This window comes from Nicotiana tabacum, chromosome 22 (assembly GCF_000715075.1).
Source record: "Nicotiana tabacum cultivar K326 chromosome 22, ASM71507v2, whole genome shotgun sequence".
NCBI classification, from domain to species: Eukaryota; Viridiplantae; Streptophyta; class Magnoliopsida; order Solanales; family Solanaceae; genus Nicotiana; species Nicotiana tabacum.
In genome coordinates, this window is record NC_134101.1 from 31527907 (window position 1) to 31546379 (window position 18473).

The 18473-nt window shown below is 37.8% G+C and overlaps 1 long non-coding RNA gene across 1 annotated transcript; it reads left to right on the plus strand.

Moving 5' to 3' along the window:
* The first annotated feature begins 1621 nt into the window (after positions 1-1621).
* LOC142176517 (uncharacterized) lies at positions 1622-5903 on the plus strand. Its single transcript, XR_012705178.1, has 2 exons — positions 1622-2348; positions 2453-5903. It is a non-coding gene; the product is annotated as an uncharacterized LOC142176517 (long non-coding RNA).
* The last annotated feature ends 12570 nt before the right edge of the window (positions 5904-18473 follow it).

An 18473-nucleotide genomic window follows, 5' to 3' on the forward strand; every position in this document is an offset into this window, starting at 1 on the left:
GGTACTGCTAGCTGGATATGGATCAAACAGATACCATAAATCACCAGCTAGCAAAATCCTTTTTTTGGATAGAATAATTAGAGAAATGCCAAATTATGTAATGAATGGATCCCCATTCCTTTTGTTCATGGAGGTCAGGCATAGCCCCTCTCCTTGTAATCGTGATGCTTCAGGAATAAAAGATTACACCACTGTGGTTTTTTTTAAAAAAAAATCTCCCTTCTGTATTTTGAAAGTGGAAGATTCTTACTCTTTTCATGTCTAATGTGAAATTTGTTCATTATCTCATCTAAATTTACTTTCCCTTTACAGTAAAAAAATACGTAATTTCCTTCTCGTTATGTAAACCTTAGGTTATTTTTATCCTAAGAAAATTTCCTGCGTTATAAACTAACCTTTAACAAAACAAAGTTGGGGTTCAACTTTCCTTAACTATTCTTCGCTCGCCATTCAAGAATTCTCATTCCCACTTTATGAATTTCTCGTTTGTTACCCTTTATAAAATTTAACAAGATATATATTGCCCTTAAATAATTTTAATTTTCTAGCTCATTGTCCCATCAATTTGTTTAACGAGAAAGAGTTATCTAACTAACGAACTAATTTAAAAACAAATAAAGATGTCATTTCTCTCAAAAATAAAAATTAAATAGAAGAAATTAAATGGGAGCAAATGGATATGACATGGTGATTTTTGACCCTGGAGATCTACCTAGACAGGCTTTGGGATGTTTTAGGATGGATAAATGGCAGATGCCATCTTTTAGACACTGGGTTGTGAAAAACTCGTATTCAATGCCTGTTGGAGTTGGATAATTTCATCAGAAGTACACAGGTTTGTAGTAATAGGAAAAGGAGTATATTTTTCTAAAGAACTATAATATGGTATTTTGTCTTCTCAAAAAAATAAAAATAATAGAAGGTTAGAGCTAGCTGATTAATTAATGAGTTATTCTACGGAATAGCGAAATATCTATTCAAAGAAGTGTATCTGTTGGTCAAATGAGAATTAAAGAGAATGAAAGATGTGTGCCTTGAACTTTGAAGGAATTAGGTAAGTTTTTAAAGGTTGAAAAAGATAAATACCAATATACACAGAAGGTAAGAGAAAATGAATTTATATTTTATATACAATTTTAGAGCAAGCAATGGAGGGGAAGGCTTGAGCTGAGATAGACACGCTTCTTGCAATAAATAGGAAAAACAAAAGTGACTAATTGTCTTGGGGTAAAACACTCATTAATAAAGGTGACTTCATACCTAGAGTTAGAATCTAAAATCTTTGATTAAAAGTAAAGGAGGATCACTCTACCAAACCATTGTTGGTCATTTATTTTATTTCATTCTCTTCCTTCTTAATTTCTTGGACTCTCACTACGGTTTAGGACATTTAACAAAAATAAAATAGAGGGAAATAACATCATATTGAGCATGTTTCTGTCTTGTTCATACCTCATTCCTCATTTTTTTTAATGAAAGAAAAAACGTTAAAATTAATTATTTGTACCAAATCAAGCAATTTAACTGAATTTACAATTAAAAAAGAGAATACTTATATGTTGTAGCGTAATAGCTATTCGAATAAGATAAAAGAACAAAAAGAGATTTTAAAATAAGAAACAATAAGATTTTTCATTCATGCCCCCTTTTACATTGACTAGGCTGGTATATATAATCCCATTCTTTAACAGCTATGAAGATTCCTCAACCAATGAACAATAGACAGCCTAGGTATTATGACTAACGACTATTTAGAACAAGGATAAGACATGTGTCGACTCAAAAATGAGACAACAACACCTAGACTAAAAAGACCGGCTACGAAGTAAAGGGACTAGAGCTCAATTTACTAGGATTGAATCTTAACAAAATAACCTAATTTCAATAACCACAACATTCCATTCCCCTTTCAGAACCTTGATCTTCAAGGTTGAAAATCTGGAAATTGCGAGGTGAGGAACGAAAAGTCTTCCCATGTCGCATCTTCTGGAGCTAGATTAGCCCACTAGACCACAACTTGTGTCACCGCGTGGTTTCCCCTTTTTATCATGCGCCGATCCAAAATTGCAATCGGTTCTGCCACTAGTTGCCCCTCCGGCATGCTGAAAGGTGGTTCTTTAATTGGGAAAATCTTGGGTCCAACCTTCTTTTTTAGTTGAGAGACGTGAAAAATAGGATGGATTCGAGGTTCAGCTGGTAATTGTAATTCATAGGCCATTGGGCTGATTCTCTTAATCACTGGATATGGACCAAAAAATTTAGAAGCCAATTTCAGATTTTTTCGGGCAGCCACTGAAGTCTGGCGATACGGTTGAAGTTTGGTGAAGACTAGATCCCCTATCTCAAAGGTTCGTTCACGCCTTTTGCTGTTCGCATATTGTTTCATGCGAATTTGAGCTTTAACCAAGTTTTCTTTCAATTGTTCGTTCACAATTTCTCTGTCTTTCAATAGTTGATCAACTGCTTCAACCTTGGATTGTGCAACCAATTCGAATGTCGGCAGAGGTGGTTCATAACCATAAAGAGCCTTAAAAGGAGTCATGTTAATTGCTGATTGGAAATTGGCATTGTACCAAAACTCTGCCAATGGAAGCCATTTACTCCATTCTTTAGGTTTTTGACATGTCATGCATCTGAGATAAGACTCCAAACAGCGATTCAACCTTTAAGTTTGCCCGTCGGTTTGTGGGTGATAAGCTGAGCTTAATTTTAACTCTACTTGCTAGATTTTAAAGAGTTACTGCTAGAACAAGCTCAGAAAAATAGGGTCGCGGTCAGAGACAATAGAACATAGAGCCCCATGTAATTTGCAAACATGATCTAAGAAAACCTGAGCAATTTGAGCAGCATTGTAAGGGTGCAAAACTACAATGAAATGTGCATATTTGGTAAACCTGTCAATGACCACTAATATGACCTCCTTTCCTTGTGATTTGGGCAATCCTTCAATGAAATCCATGGATATATGTTCCCAAGATTTTTTCGGAATTGGTAAGGGTTGTAATAGCCCAGGGTAAGCAACACTTTCCTCCAATAACCAGTTAATCCAAAAAAACCCCGTAACCCTTTGATGCACTTCGGCCTAGGCCAACTGATCATAGCCTCAATTTTGGCTTCATCTGTACAAACTCCTTCTCCCTTGATGACATGGCCCAAGTATTCAACTTTGGGTTGCGCAAAGCTACACTTAGTACGTTTAGCATACAATTGGTGCATGGACAACAATCTAAATACTACTCTCAAATGTTCTAAATGTTCCGTAAGAGTAGTGCTATATACACAATATCATCAATGAACACCAACACGAACTTCCTTAGGTAAGGACCAAAAATCTAGTGCATAAGAGCTTGGAATGTTGCCTGTGCATTTGTCAAATCAAACGGCATCACGGCGAATTCTCACAACCCATGGTGTGTTTTAAAAGCCGTTTTATGTTCATGACCCTCCTTCATACGGATTTGGTGACACCCCGATTTCAAGTCTAATTTTGAAAAATAATATGCACCATAAAGTTCGTCAAGCAAATCCTCCTCCACCGGAATAGGATAAGTATTTTTTATGGTAATATCATTGAGTCTCCGGTAATCCACACACAATCTCTATGTTGAATCCTTTTTCTTGACAAGAATGACTGGAGAGGCAAAGGGCGATGTACTGTACTTTACTGTTTTTGCCTTTAACATTTCTTGAACCATTTTTTCAATAACATCTTTTTGTTCATGTGAATATCTGTAAGGCCTCTGGTTTACTGGTGTTGAACCTGGAATCAACTTTATCGCATGATCACATGAGCGGATTGGGGGTAATTTAGTAGGTTCAAGGAACACTTCTGCATTTTCTAACAAAATGTCTTCTACTGAACTGAGAATTATTTCTTCATGTGGCCCACTAACTTCCATTTGATAAGTTTGGGCTACCCAATTGCATCCTCCCCTATTTAAAAGTCTAGAAATCAAACGAGTGTCTATTTGGGCCATGGCCTGGGAATCTGGAAATCCCACCAATGTTACTATTCGATTTCCCTGTATGAACGAAATACTATAAGGTCTAGTGTTAATAACCATAGGGGCTATCACATCTATCCAATCAATTCCTAATACTAAGTCGCAACCCCCAACCTTCATCAACCTTATGTCAAATCCGAAAACCTCCCCTTGCATTTGCCAAATAACTTTAGGACAAAAAATATTACTCCACATAATACACCATTGGCTACTCTCACCTTCATTGGTCTAATCATGGGTTGCATAATTAATTGCAATTTCTTAGCCAATTCTGGGTCCAGAAAACTATGGGTTGCTCCAGAATCCACCAAAATTATCACATGCTCATTTTTTAAGATCCCAAGAATTTTAATAGTGGTTGGACCTTTGTCTGGACCTTCTAGCCCACTGATTACTGCCTCATCCGCCGCCATACATTCCATCACATTCACTTCAGCTTCTTCCTGATTTTCAACAGTTTTTTGTTCCTCTGTCACCCCTGGACTTTCACCCACCTCTAAGATGGTCTCTCCCTCATTACTTTCCATCGAGTTAAGTGTTTTAGCTTTGCACACATGACCCGGAAAGTACTTGTCATGACATTTATAACATAATTTATTCTCCCTTAACGTCTCTAAGGATGTGTTATTTGGTAACATTATTGGCTTTCGGGTCACAATAGGAAGAAGAGTGTTTACATTCAGGTTTGGGCTCACTTTAGGGCTGGGAGAAAAAGTGTTTCTGGGATGAGTTGTAGAAATTCTTGGGGGCTAGACATTTTTGATATGGTGGCCAGTGTTTTATCATGGATCTTAGCTATTTCTAATGAATCAATCATAGTTTGAGGGTTGGATGCTCTTACCATGGATTCCAAGTCAGGTTTTAATCCTCCCATAAAACAATACACAAAATAGGCTTCATTGAATGTAGGATTAATTAGCAACAAGTAAAAGCGCAGTTCTTCAAACTTAGTGAAATAGCTTTCTACATCTGACCACTGCTGAAGCCTATTAAATTGTACCACAATGTCGATGGGCCTAATGTTGCCGTATCTGCGGCACACATCCAGACAAAAAGTTTCCCACGTGACTTGACAACCATGTTCCATCATATATACATCGAACCATGTGTCCATTTTTTCCTCCATATGGACCTACACAAAACCCATTTTCTCCTCTAGTGTAATCTGGTAGAGCTCAAAATATTTATTACAATGCCGGATCCATCCACAAGGGTTGTTAATATCAAACTCTAGAAAACTCAGCTTGACTTTTGGGCCTCTAAAATGGTTGTTGGGGTTGGTTGGTATTAATTATGTGGGTTGAACAGGTACTTGTAAATTGGGTAGAGTGCTGGATTGTGGAAATGAACTGTTGACAATAGCTTGGTAAGCCAAAGGAGGAAGAAACGTTGTAGTGATTGGTGACTGAGTATTGACTTGGTTAATCTGAGTTGCAAAATTAGCAGCAGGTAAGCTAGTGTTTACGGCTGAAAAAGTTAAGGTAGTCATAGCTGAGTGGGTTAAGGATAGCGGAGCTGGAGGATATATTGTCGACTGAAGATAACGATGCACCGGAGCAATATCAGAAGCAGCAATAGAATTGAAGGGAGCTGCAGATAATGACATACCCCTACTAGACTAAGTAAAAATAGGTGTTACCGGAGAAGCTGCAGATCTAAGAGCACCACTCACTGAAGAATCACCTCCTTCCATCTTCCAGAAGTCACCTTCATTCAGATTCATAATGACCCAGAAGAGTATCCATCCGACGAATGTTTTCTTCCTGCCTTTGCGTAGCTTCAGCGTTTAAGCAAGCTTGGTTCTTTTCAATCATCTCCATCCGTTTGCGCGATTCACTTATGTAAGCCTGAAGCTGATTTTCAATCTTTTTCCAACCATCATCACGAGCTTTGTCTTTCTGTGTTTCTACCATCGTCACCATAGACCGCCGGAAAGCCTGGCTCTAATTACCACTTGTAGCATAATAGCTATTCGAATAAGATAAAAGAACAAAAAGAGAATTTAAAATAAGAAACAATAAGATTTTTCATTCATGCCCCCCTTTACATTGACGGATATATAATCCCATTCTTTAACGTGAAGATTCCTCAACCAATGAACAATAGACAACCTAGGTACTATGACTAACGGCTATTCAGAAAAAGGACAAGACACATGTCGACTCACAAATGAGACAACAACACCTAGACTAAAAAGACCAGCTAAGAACTAAAGGGACTAGAGCTCAATTTACTAGAATTGCATCTTAACAAAATAACCCAATTTCAATACCCACAACATATGCATTTACCTTTCTCCTTATTCAACTTAAAGATAATATTATTAATGCTAATAATATACACGCATTATATACATAGTTAAAAATACATGTCTAGTGAGCTTAGTCCCGTTGTTGTTAGTTTGTACAAAAAACATTAAAGACAAAGGGATCATAGAACAAAACATATTTATAGGCATCTAACCGCGTAATGCTTCCTTTTCCGTACATGTCATTTATTTATCTATATATGCAGCTTAAGTAATGAAATAAAGAGTAAAGACACATATTTTGCATTTATTATAATTCGGTGCAAATAATAAGTTATGATCTGGGACTACAGTGGTTGCATCCTTTGTCCCAAACTCACTTAATAATAGTAATATTTGTTTCAAAGTTAATAGAGAGGTAAACCAATTGGATGATCAAACCATGATCTATTTTCTGATTTTTTTAATCCAATTTCAATTTATAACAAACTTTCCAAATATTGCTTTTATTTTTTTGTAAATTCTGATGCATTTTTTAACATATCTTTTATTCGAGAGCTTCCAAAACTTGCATACTTACAAGGTTTTATTTTACATTATCCTCTTCTCTTTTTTCTCATTATCGATATTCGCAAGTCCACTGTTATAACCCAAATGAAAAATGTTGAAGAATGTTGATCTTTCTAATTTTCACATATCAAACATCATTAGTACGTTAATTATAAGCATATTTTTCTATTGATATTGACTTGATTATATGCATCATTTATTCTGTTATTGATATTTATAAATTGTAAATTTAAAATATAAATTATTCAATGCTAAAATATAAATTGGGAAACTGAATAATATGACCTCATCCAACTTTATTAGGTCTTTTTTAACTATATAAGGAGTAGCCCGTGCAAAAGCACCGGCCCAACATGAACAGGATCATAATTTCAACATTATGAACAACGGCAAATTGTACTGAGAAAAAAAAAACAGCCACATCAATTTGCCAATTTTATTCTAGACCCTTCTCTCTCTCTGTATAAGTTTTTGGTCAATAAATCATGAATGACTGTATGCAAGGAGCCAAGGACAACGATCATAATGGTGGCAAGCAGCTGGTGCAGATTTTGCCGCAAAATTTCTTCCGCACTCCAAGCTATGAATAATATAGTACCTGATGTATTCAAGCAAGAGAATGTATACTGAGAAAAAAGATCTAACAATCACACAACACAATAGAAATTAGGTAGTTGAACAATCAATCATAAAGTGAAATATAAGACAAACAACAACAAATGCCAGCATGGATAACAAAAGTATGAATGACTTTAAAAATCCTCATTTCACAATACAGAACATTGAATAAATCATATACATTATTGGCATGTGCATCTTTTTTTATATCAAGTAAAGAAGAGAATAATGACTGCAGATCTCTGGACAATTATTTATGCTTTACCATCTCCTAAGAATTATATTTTAAGAACTACACTGGTAAGACAGAAGATTTACAACTAAACGATTTTTTTTTTTCTGAAAAATCTAATTTCAATTCGTTCCTAACTTATCCAAACAATTTACCTCCAGAAAAGCTTCACCCAAGTGCAATCCATTTAGCCACTATTATATAATACCTACACAAGTAAGATAGCAAAACTTTGAGATCAGTGTCAAACATTCAATAAAGTTCGCCGAAAATAAAATCGCTCTTACCAGTTTATCAATGTGCATCTAATATTATAGAAAAAACATATATTAGCTCTATATATTGCAAAATTTCATCTAACATGAGTACATACATACATCCAGTGTCCACTTCCACTTGATGCCAAAGGCAACAACCTCATCGGCACCTTGGGAGGTGCACTATTGATGGATGTGCAATGCCAAGGTTCCCACGATCCCAAATTCCCCTCCGTAGAATGTCGTGATGGCATCTAATCTCTAAGACTAGGTAAGTGTCACGACCCAAAATTCCACCACAGGCGTCGTGATGGCACTTAGTCTCTAAGACTAGGTAAGCCGATTTATATTACATTCTGAAGCCATATATATTTTATTTTAAAATTAAATAAGTAACAAAAATTAACAGCGGAATAAATATGAATATACAACCTCCCAAGACTGGTAGTACTGAGTCACGAACTCTAACTGAATACATAGAATGATCACGAGGACCGAATATACAATACTGTTTGATTACAAGTTAATAGTACAATGAAATGAAAGGACTCCAAGGGACTGCGACGACCAAGCAGCTCTACCTTGAATCCTTACGATCCCGCTATAACTCTGCTCAAGTCCGTTATCTTTAATATCTGGCTCTGCACAAAATGTGTAGAAGTGTAGAGTGAGCACACCACAGCGGTACCCAGTAAGTATCAAGACTAACCTCAATGGAGTTGAGACGAGGTACAGTCAAGACACTCACTAGTCTAATAACCTGTGCAATATAATATACGAAATAATAGGAAACAAATAATAATAAAGGCAGGATAAAACAACCAGTGATATGCACAATAGACAACAAGAATACCATTAATATCACTCAACAATTAATAAACACAATTATACCCAATTAAAACAAGCCCTTCAAATAAATGTCTTTCACATAGTTCTTCCACATAACTCTCTTTCAAATATAATTTTCTCAAATAATTATTTTTCAAATATAATTTTTTCAATAAATCTTTTCAAATACAATTTCCTCAAATAAATATCTTTCAAAATACAATTCTATTATATAATACTTTCTAAGTAAAAATCCTTCCAAATAAATATTTAGAATATAATTCTTTCAATTAAAAGGCCACCATGTGATACCTCATTTCAAAATCATCAAAATACGGGTCTCAGCCCATTTTTAAATCATCATATTTGCCCGGCACCTCGTGCCCTTATTTCATATCACAACTGAACGGACAATTCTCGTGTCAAATCTCATTATCATTTCATCACAACACCTCGTGCCCATATTTTTTATATCACAATTACACGGACAATTCACGTGCCAATATCCCCATTTTATATCACAATTCACGGCACCTCGTACCCACATTTTATTTTATAAACCGCCTGGCAATATCCACAGGCTCCCAATTTCAACATAAATCAGATTATTATCAATTTACTAACAACAAGAAAAGTTGCACAAGGTATAAAAATAAACACAAGAAAATCACAACATCACATGAAAATTTTCAACACCACAACCCCACATCATCACATATCGTCCCTGAGAATAGCCACCCTTATCGCTCATAATGCCATCCTTATTGCTCCTATAGCCTCCCTTATCGCTCCGCCCAGACAATATCAATAGCCACCCTTATCGCTCCTATTGCGACCTTATCGCTCCTATAGCCACCCTTATCGCTCTGCCAAGAAAATATCAATAGCCGACAAACACAACAGTGAAATGCCACCCTTATAACCACATAAGATCAACGGTGAAATGCCACCCTTATCTCCCCAAAATAACAACTCACACAACACAATAATTTACACGGGAAATTATCACAACAACATAAAAAAATCAATTCATATCACAATTTGCCCAATGGCCACAACCAAATTTCAAAGCTACAACCAAGTCAATTAATTTTATAGCAATTAGCCAAATGCTCCACACAATGTGTACAACACCCGAAAACAATCAATAGAGATAAAAATTACTCAACATAAAGCAAAGTTTTCATAAAAGATCAAATTTTTAATAATTATATAAACACCTCTTCTTAAGCTCATTTAATTAATTATTTGCAGAGGGAAAAATTCAAAATAAAATTAAATTCCAATAATTATCAAACCAGCAAATTCACGAAATTTTATAAATAATCAAATAACAATCACATCACATTGTCATATAACAACAGAGTCAACAACAAGGTTTTAGGCACGACAAGTAGATGATTAAGTATATGCCAATAATTATCCAATTTACTACACAATATGTTCAAGACTTTAACTCAAAAAAATTTACACATATAAACCAAGTACGTACTCGTCACCTCGCGTACATGATTTTCAATTACCAAGTTGCACATAAGACTCAATGCTTAAGGAAAATTTTCCCCACTCGAGGTTAAGCAAGAAACTTGCCTCTTTGAAGTTATGCCGATATTCTAAAATCGCCTCCTTGCTTGAATTGACCTCCGGGCCGTTCAAATCTGTCCAAATCAATTGTATAACTTCATTAAAATTCATCGAAAATAATTCCGGATAATAATACGTCAACTTAAAAATTTATTCCAAAAAGTCAACAAAAGTCAACGCGGGACTCGCCTCTCGGAACCCGACATACTTTTCATGAAATCTGAACACCCATTCTGATACGAGATCAACAATACCAATTTTATGGAATTCCAATAACAACTCGACTTCCAAATCTTAAATTTTTGTTTTTTGGAAGATTTTACAAAAATCATGATTTTTCCTCCATTAAATCCGAATTAAATGCTGGATTCAAAGACATAAACATGGAAATTAATCAAAACTGGATAAGAATCACTTTTTCCAAACACCCACGCAAGAATCTCTCCAAAAATCACCTTCTACCGAGCTCCAAATTTGATTTTGAGTTTTGAACTCAAACCCCCGTTTTTGGGACTTTTAATTCTGCCCAGATAGGCCTTCTTCGCATTCGCGATAATTGCTTCGCGTTCGCGAAGGGCAAAACCCAACAGCCTCAAATCCTTCATCGTGTTCGCGACCTCCTTGTCGCATTCGCAAAGGCCAACTGTTTCTGCCCCATCATTTCTTCTTCTCGTCCGCGAACTCCTCGTCGCATTTGCGATGACCAGCTGACCAACTGCTTCGCGTTCGCGTTCCACGCTTCGCGTTCGCGAAGGCCAAACGACCCCAGGCCCCTATCTTCCTTTCTTCTTCGCGTTCGCGTTGTCTGGGCCGCGTTCGCGAAGGCTTGCCCTGCTCCTTCTTAGCGTTCGCGTTCACAGCTTCGCCTTCGCGATGAACAAATCATCAGCCCCTCAAATTCATCTTCGCGAACGTGGGACTCCCTTCGTGTTCGCCAAGAAGGAAACCAGACTTCAGCAACAACAGTCCAAACAGCTCCAATTTGGTCCGAAACCACCCCGAAACATACCCGAGCCCCTCGGGACCCCGTCCAATCATACCAACCAGTCCCATAACATATCACAGACTCGCTCGAGGTTTCAAATCACATCAAATAATTCTGAAAATACAAATCGCACCACAAATCAAACTTATGAACTTTAAAAACTTCCAACTTCTAAAACTCGTGCCGAAACCTATCAAACCAACCCGGAATGACGTCAAATTTTGCAGGCAAGTCCCAAATAACATAACGGAGATGTTCCAACTCTCGGAATCGCATTCTGACCCTGATATCAAAAAGTCAACCTCCCGGCCAAACTTCCCAAAAATTCAACTTTCGCCATTTTAAGCCTAAATTGGCTACAGACCTTGGATTCACAGTCCGGACACACTCCTAAGTCCAAAATCACCCAATGGAGCTAACGGAACTGACAGAGCTCTATTCCGACTACGGTAAAAATCCTAAGACTTAAGCTTCTATCTCAGGGACTAAGTGTCCCTAATCTCTGCGAATCATCCGTAAATCAAACTCGACCACACACGCAGGTCATAATACATATTGCGAGGCTGCTCAAGACCTTAAGTCACTGAACGAGGCATAAATTCTTAAAATGACAAGTCGGGTCGTTACATTCTCCACTTCTTAAACAAATGTTCGTCCTCGAACGTGCTAAGAATTATTCTGAGGTTACCAAATTGATGATTTTACTTTCACACATATACTCACGGTTGATCCCACGTTACTGCATTTAAGATAAGCGTGACAATATTATCTCATTTGAGATTAATTCTTTTATCCATACTTGAAAACTTTAAGGCCATTTTCTTACGCTCCAATATTTTCAAAAGGCCTGATTTCTCACAACAACGCAAAGTATTAGTCTCAACTGGCTATAGCAACTCGTGCCTATGCACATATCAATTTTCTCAATAGTGTTGAAGTAATTCAAAACTTTCTCTGGGGTGCTACATTATTTCCCTCTTAGGATCATTCGCCCTCAAACACATAACATAATTTATCTTTTCCTTTGCAAATCTCAATCCCCCAAATTTTACTAACTCCCAAAGTTTTAAGAAATTTTGGCAGAATCTCCCCTGTAATTGGGCGTATCCACCTGCCAGAGTAACACCCAAACAACTCCTAATAACATATCCACAACCCAACAAAATACCACAGGGTATATATCAATAACATTAATCTCAGCATTGCATTATCATAATGATATCAGAACATGAAGCATATCATATGTATGCTCATCACCCCATCTCTTGTCTTAAAAGCTGTTCATAATTAATTCCAGCATCATCAATTAATCTCATATTGACCATCACCTCGTTTCGAATTTTCACAATACTGACAACAGAACGTGAGGCATGAAGACCTCATGATTACCTACTCAGATTAATGAGTCACATAAGTGGGTCACAAATTTACGAATCTCACCATAAGTGGATCATGATAGGAGGACTCACCTCAATATTCAAAACCGAATCAAATTAAGGAAAATATCCTTTATAACAAAATCAGGATCGTACCTGTAACGACACCATCTGGTGTATTGGCCCCAGTCAAATTATAATTATTATATCAATGGGTCGGGCCTCCACCTCTTAGGCGCCCACTACCCGCCTTTCCTCCACCTCTAGATGACTGTGCACGTAGAGTATCAACTGGAATAAAGCTTGTTGCTGGAGTGTTCTGATGAAATCCACCCCTCCCAAGTCTGGGACAATCTCTCATGATATGCCTAGTATCACCACACTCATAACAACCCTTCTGAAGTCGCGGCTACTCGTACTAAGTCTATGCCGGATAACTGGAATAACCACTATAAAAATCTCGTACCGATGGTGCACTATAAACTGGAGCACTCCGAGTAATCTGATGTGCGGACTGAGCTGACCGGCTGCTCGCGCCTCCGCTATAATGGGTTCCAGATGAAGAGTAAAATCCACTGAACCTTCCAGATCTTCGAGACCTTTTGGCCTCCTTATACTCCCTTTCCTCGCCTAAAACACCCTCAATCTTCCTTGCAATCTCCACTACTTGTTGAAATGGAGCATCAGTTTGCAACTCTCGAGCCATGCATATTTTAATATCAAAATCGAGCCCCTCAATGAATCTGCGGACCCGCTCTCTGATTGTAGGAACCAAGATAGGTGCATGACGGGCTAACTCATTGAACCTGATAGCATATTCTGACACTGTTATGGTTCCCTGACACAACCGTTCAAACTCTGTGCGCCACGCATCTCTGAGAGTCTGAGGAACAAACCCTTTCAAGAATATTTCCAAAAATTGAGCACAAGTTGGTGGTGTGGCATCGACAGGTCTACCTTCTTCATATATTTTCCACCACTGATATGCTGTGCCTGACAGTTGAAATGTAGTAAAGGAAACTCTGCTCACTTACACAATACCCATGATGTGGAGAATACGGTGACAATTTTCTAGAAATTCTTGGGCATCCTCTGTAGCTATGCCACTGAAAGTTGGTGGATTATATTTCTTAAACCTTTCAAGTATATTTTGTTCTTTTTCTGATGTCTCGGGCTTGACCTCAGGACGAACCGGAATAACAGGTTGTACCGGTACTACACCCGGAACCTGACCAACGTGAACCTGCTGCTCTGGAGTTGTGGTAGGAGTCTGAGTTATTCCCCCAATCTGTGAAATATTTGGTGCAACAGAGATCAATCTTGCCTGAGTTAATGTACCAAACATACTCAGGGTCAATGCTAAGGTGTCCTGAAGTCCGGGGGTAACAACAGGTGCTTCTGGTACCTGTCCCACAACTGCAGCTACTAGTGGCTCCTCAACTGTTGTTCTGACAGGTGCTCTAGTCGCAGCACGCGCCCTTCCCCGACCTCTACCTCGGCCCCGACCTCTTGCAGTCCTAGCAGTATGTGCGGATGCTTGCTCAGATAACCTAGTAGCACGTGTCCTCACTATCTATGAGAGAATGGAGATACAAAGGTTCAAATTTCAAAATTCAACAAATTCCGCACGACAGGAATGAAAGAAATGGAAATTTCCTAACAGTTCTGTAGCCTCTCGAAGATAAGTACAGACGTCTCCGTACCGATCCGCAAGACTCTACTAGACTCGTTCGTGACTCGTAGAACCTATGAACCTAGAGCTCTGATACCAACTTGTCACGACCCAAAATCCCACCACAGGCGTCGTGATGGCACCTAGTCTCTAAGACTAGGTAAGCCGATTTCAATTACATTTTGAAGCCATTTGTTTTTTGAAATTAATAAGTAATCAAAACTAATAGCGGAACAAATATGAATATACAACCTTCGAAGACTGGTAGTACTGAGTCACGAACTCTAACTAAATACATAGAATGATCACGAGGACCGAATATATAATACTGTTTGATTACAAGTTAACAGTACAATGAAATGAAAGGACTCCAAGGGACCGCGACGACCAAGCAGCTCTACCTTGAATCCTTACGATACCGCTATAACTCTGCTAAAGTCCGTTATCTTCAATACTTGGCTCTACACAAAATGAGCAGAAGTGTAGAATGAGCACACCACAGCGGTGCCCAGTAAGTATCAAGACTAACCTCAATGGAGTAGAGATGAGGTACAGTCAAGACACTCACTAGTCTAATAACCTATGCAATATAATATACAAAATAATAGGAAACAAATAATAATAAAGACAGGATAAAAGAACCAGTGATATGCACAACAGACAGCAAGAATACCATTAATACCACTCAGCAATTAATAAACACAATTATACCCAATTAAATCAAGTCCTCCAAATGTCTTTCACATAGTTCTTCCACATAACTCTCTTTCAAATATAATTTTCTCAAATAATTATTTTTCAAATATAATTCTACCAATAAATCTTTTCAAATACAATTTCCTCAAATAAATATCTTTCAAAATACAATTCTTTTATATAATACTTTCTAAGTAAAAACCCTTCCAAATAAATATTTTGAATATAATTCTTTCAATTAAAAGGCCACCATGTGACACCTCATTTCAAAATGATTAAAATACGGGTCTCAGCCCATTTTTAAATCATCATATTTGCCCGGCACCTCGTGTCCTCATTTCATATCACAACTGCATGGACAATTCTTGTGCCAAATCTCATTATCATTTCATCACAGCACCTCGTGCCCACATTTTATATCACAATTGCACAAAAAATTCATGTGCCAATATCCCCATTTCATATCACAATTCACGGTACCTCGTACCCACAATTCATTTTATAAACCGCCTAGCAATAGCCACAAGCTCCCAATTTCAACATAAATCAGATTATTATCAATTTACTAACAAAAAGACAAGTTGTAGAAGGTATAAAAATAAACACAAGAAAATCACAACATCACATGAAAATTTTCAATACCACAACCCCACATCATCACATATCGTCCCTGACATTAGCCACCCTTATCGCTCTTATTGCCACCCTTATTGCTCCTATAGCCTCCCTTATCGCTCCGCCCAAAAAATATCAATAGCCACCCTTATCGCTCCTATAGCCACCCTTATCGCTCCTATAGCCAACTTTATCGCTCCAATTGCCACCCTTATCGCTCCTATAGCCACCCTTATCGCTCCGCCCAGACATTATCAATAGCCCACAAACACAACAGTAAAATGCCACCCTTATAACTACATAATATCAACGGTGAAACACCACCCTTATCTCCCCAAAATAACAACTCACACAACACAACAATTTACACGGGAAATTATCACAACAACATAACAAAAATCAATTCATATCACAATTTGCCCAATGGCCACAACCAAATTTTAAAGCTACAACCAAGTCAATTAATTTCACAGCAATAGCCAAATGCTCCACACAATGTGTACAACACCCAAAAACAATCAATATAGATAGAAATTACTCAACATAAAGCAAATTCTTCATAAAAGATCAAATTTTCAATAATTATATAAATACCTCTTCTTAAGCTCATTTAATTAATTATTTGCAGAGGAAAAAATCCAAAATGAAATTAAATTCCAACAATTATCAAACCAGCAAATTCACGAAATTTAATAAATAATCAAATAACAATCATATCACATTGTCATATAACAACAGAGTCAACAACAAAGGTTTAGGCACGACAAGTAGATGATTAAGTATATGCCAACAATTATCCAATTTACTACACAATATGTTCAAGACTTTAACTCAATAAAATTTACACATATAAACCAAGTACGTACTCGTCACCTCACATACATGATTTTCAATTACCCAATTTGCACATAAGACTCAATGCCTAAGGGGAATTTCCCCCACTCGAGGTTAAGCAAGACACTTACCTCTTTGAAGTTATGCCGATATTCTAAAATCGCCTTCTTGCTTGAATTGACCTCCGGGCCATTCAAATCTGTCCAAATTAATTGTATAACTTCATTAAAATTTATCGGAAATAATTTCGGATAATAATACGTCGACTTAAAAATTTATTCCAAAAAGTCAACAAAAGTCAATGCAGGACCCGCCTCTCGGAACCCGACATAATTTTCATGAAATCCGAACACCCATTCCGATACGAGATCAACAATACCAATTTTATCGAATACCAATAACAACTCGACTTCCATATCTTAAATTTTTGTTTTTTGGAAAATTTTACAACAATTTTGATTTTTCCTCCATTAAATATGAAATAAATGATGGATTCAAAGACATAATCATGGAAATTAATCAAAACTGGATAAGAATCACTTACCCCAAACACCCACGCAAGAATCTCTCCAAAAATCGCCTTCTACCGAGCTCCAAATTTGATTTTGAGTTAGGAATTGAAACCCCCATTTTTGGGACTTTTAATTCTGCACAGATAGGCCTTCTTCGAGTTCGCGACAATTGCTTCGCGTTTGCGAAGGCCAAAACCCAACTGCCTCAAATCCTTCATCGCGTTCACGACCTCCTTGTCTCGTTCTTGAAGGCCAACTGTTTCTGCCCCATCATTTCCTCTTCGCGTTCGCGAACTCCTAGTCGCATTCGCGATGACCAGCTGACCAACTGCTTCGCGTTCGCGTTCCACGCTTCGCGCTCGCAAAGGCCAAACCACCCCAGGCCCCTATCTTCCTTTCTTCTTCGTGTTCTCGTTGCCTGGCCGCGTTCACGAAGGCTTACCCTTTTCCTTCTTCGCGTTCGCGTTCACAGCTTCGCGTTCGCGAAGGACAAATCATCAGCCCCTCAAATTCCTCTTCGCGAACGCGGGACTCCCTTCGTGTTCGCGAAGAAAGAAACCAGACTTCAGCAACAACAGTCCAAACAGCTCCAATTTGGTCCGAAACTGCCCCGAAACACACCTGAGCCCCTCGGGACCCCGTCCAATCATACCAACTAGTCCCATAACATATCACGGACTCGCTCGAGGTTTCAAATCACATCAAATAATGCCGAAAATACAAATCGCACCACGAATCAAACTTATGAACTTCAAAAACTTCCAACTTCTAAAACTCGTGCCGAAACCTACCAAACCAACCCGGAATGACGTCGAAAGTTTGCAGGCAAGTCCCAAATAACATAACGGAGCTGTTCCAACTCTCGGAATCGCATTTCGACCCCGATATCAAAAAGTCAACCCCCTCGGTCAAACTTCCCAAAAATTCAATTTTCGCCATTTTAAGCCTAAATTGGCTACAGACCTCGGATTCACAGTCCGGACACGCTCCTAAATCAAAAATCACCCAACGGAGCTAACAGAATCGACAAAGCTCTATTCCGTAGTCGTCTTCACACAGTTCCAACCACGGTAAAAATCCTAAGACTTAAGCTTCCATCTCAGGGACTAAGTGTCCCAAATCTCTCCGAATCATCCGTAAATCAAACTCGACCACACACTCGGGTCATAATACATATTGCGAGGCTGCTCAAGACCTTAAGTCACTGAACGGGACATAAATTCTTAAAACGACAAGTCGGGTCGTTACAGTAAGCCTATCAATAAGCGGAATAACCAACATAACAATTTAAAAACTTTTAAAATCTCAATCCTCTTAGTACATAAAGAATTTTCCAAAACCCGGTGAAATACAAGTCACAAACTCTAAAGAAGTAGTACGAATATCTTTATACATCAGAGTCTAATGTGAATAGAGAAAACAACATAATAAGGATAGAAGGG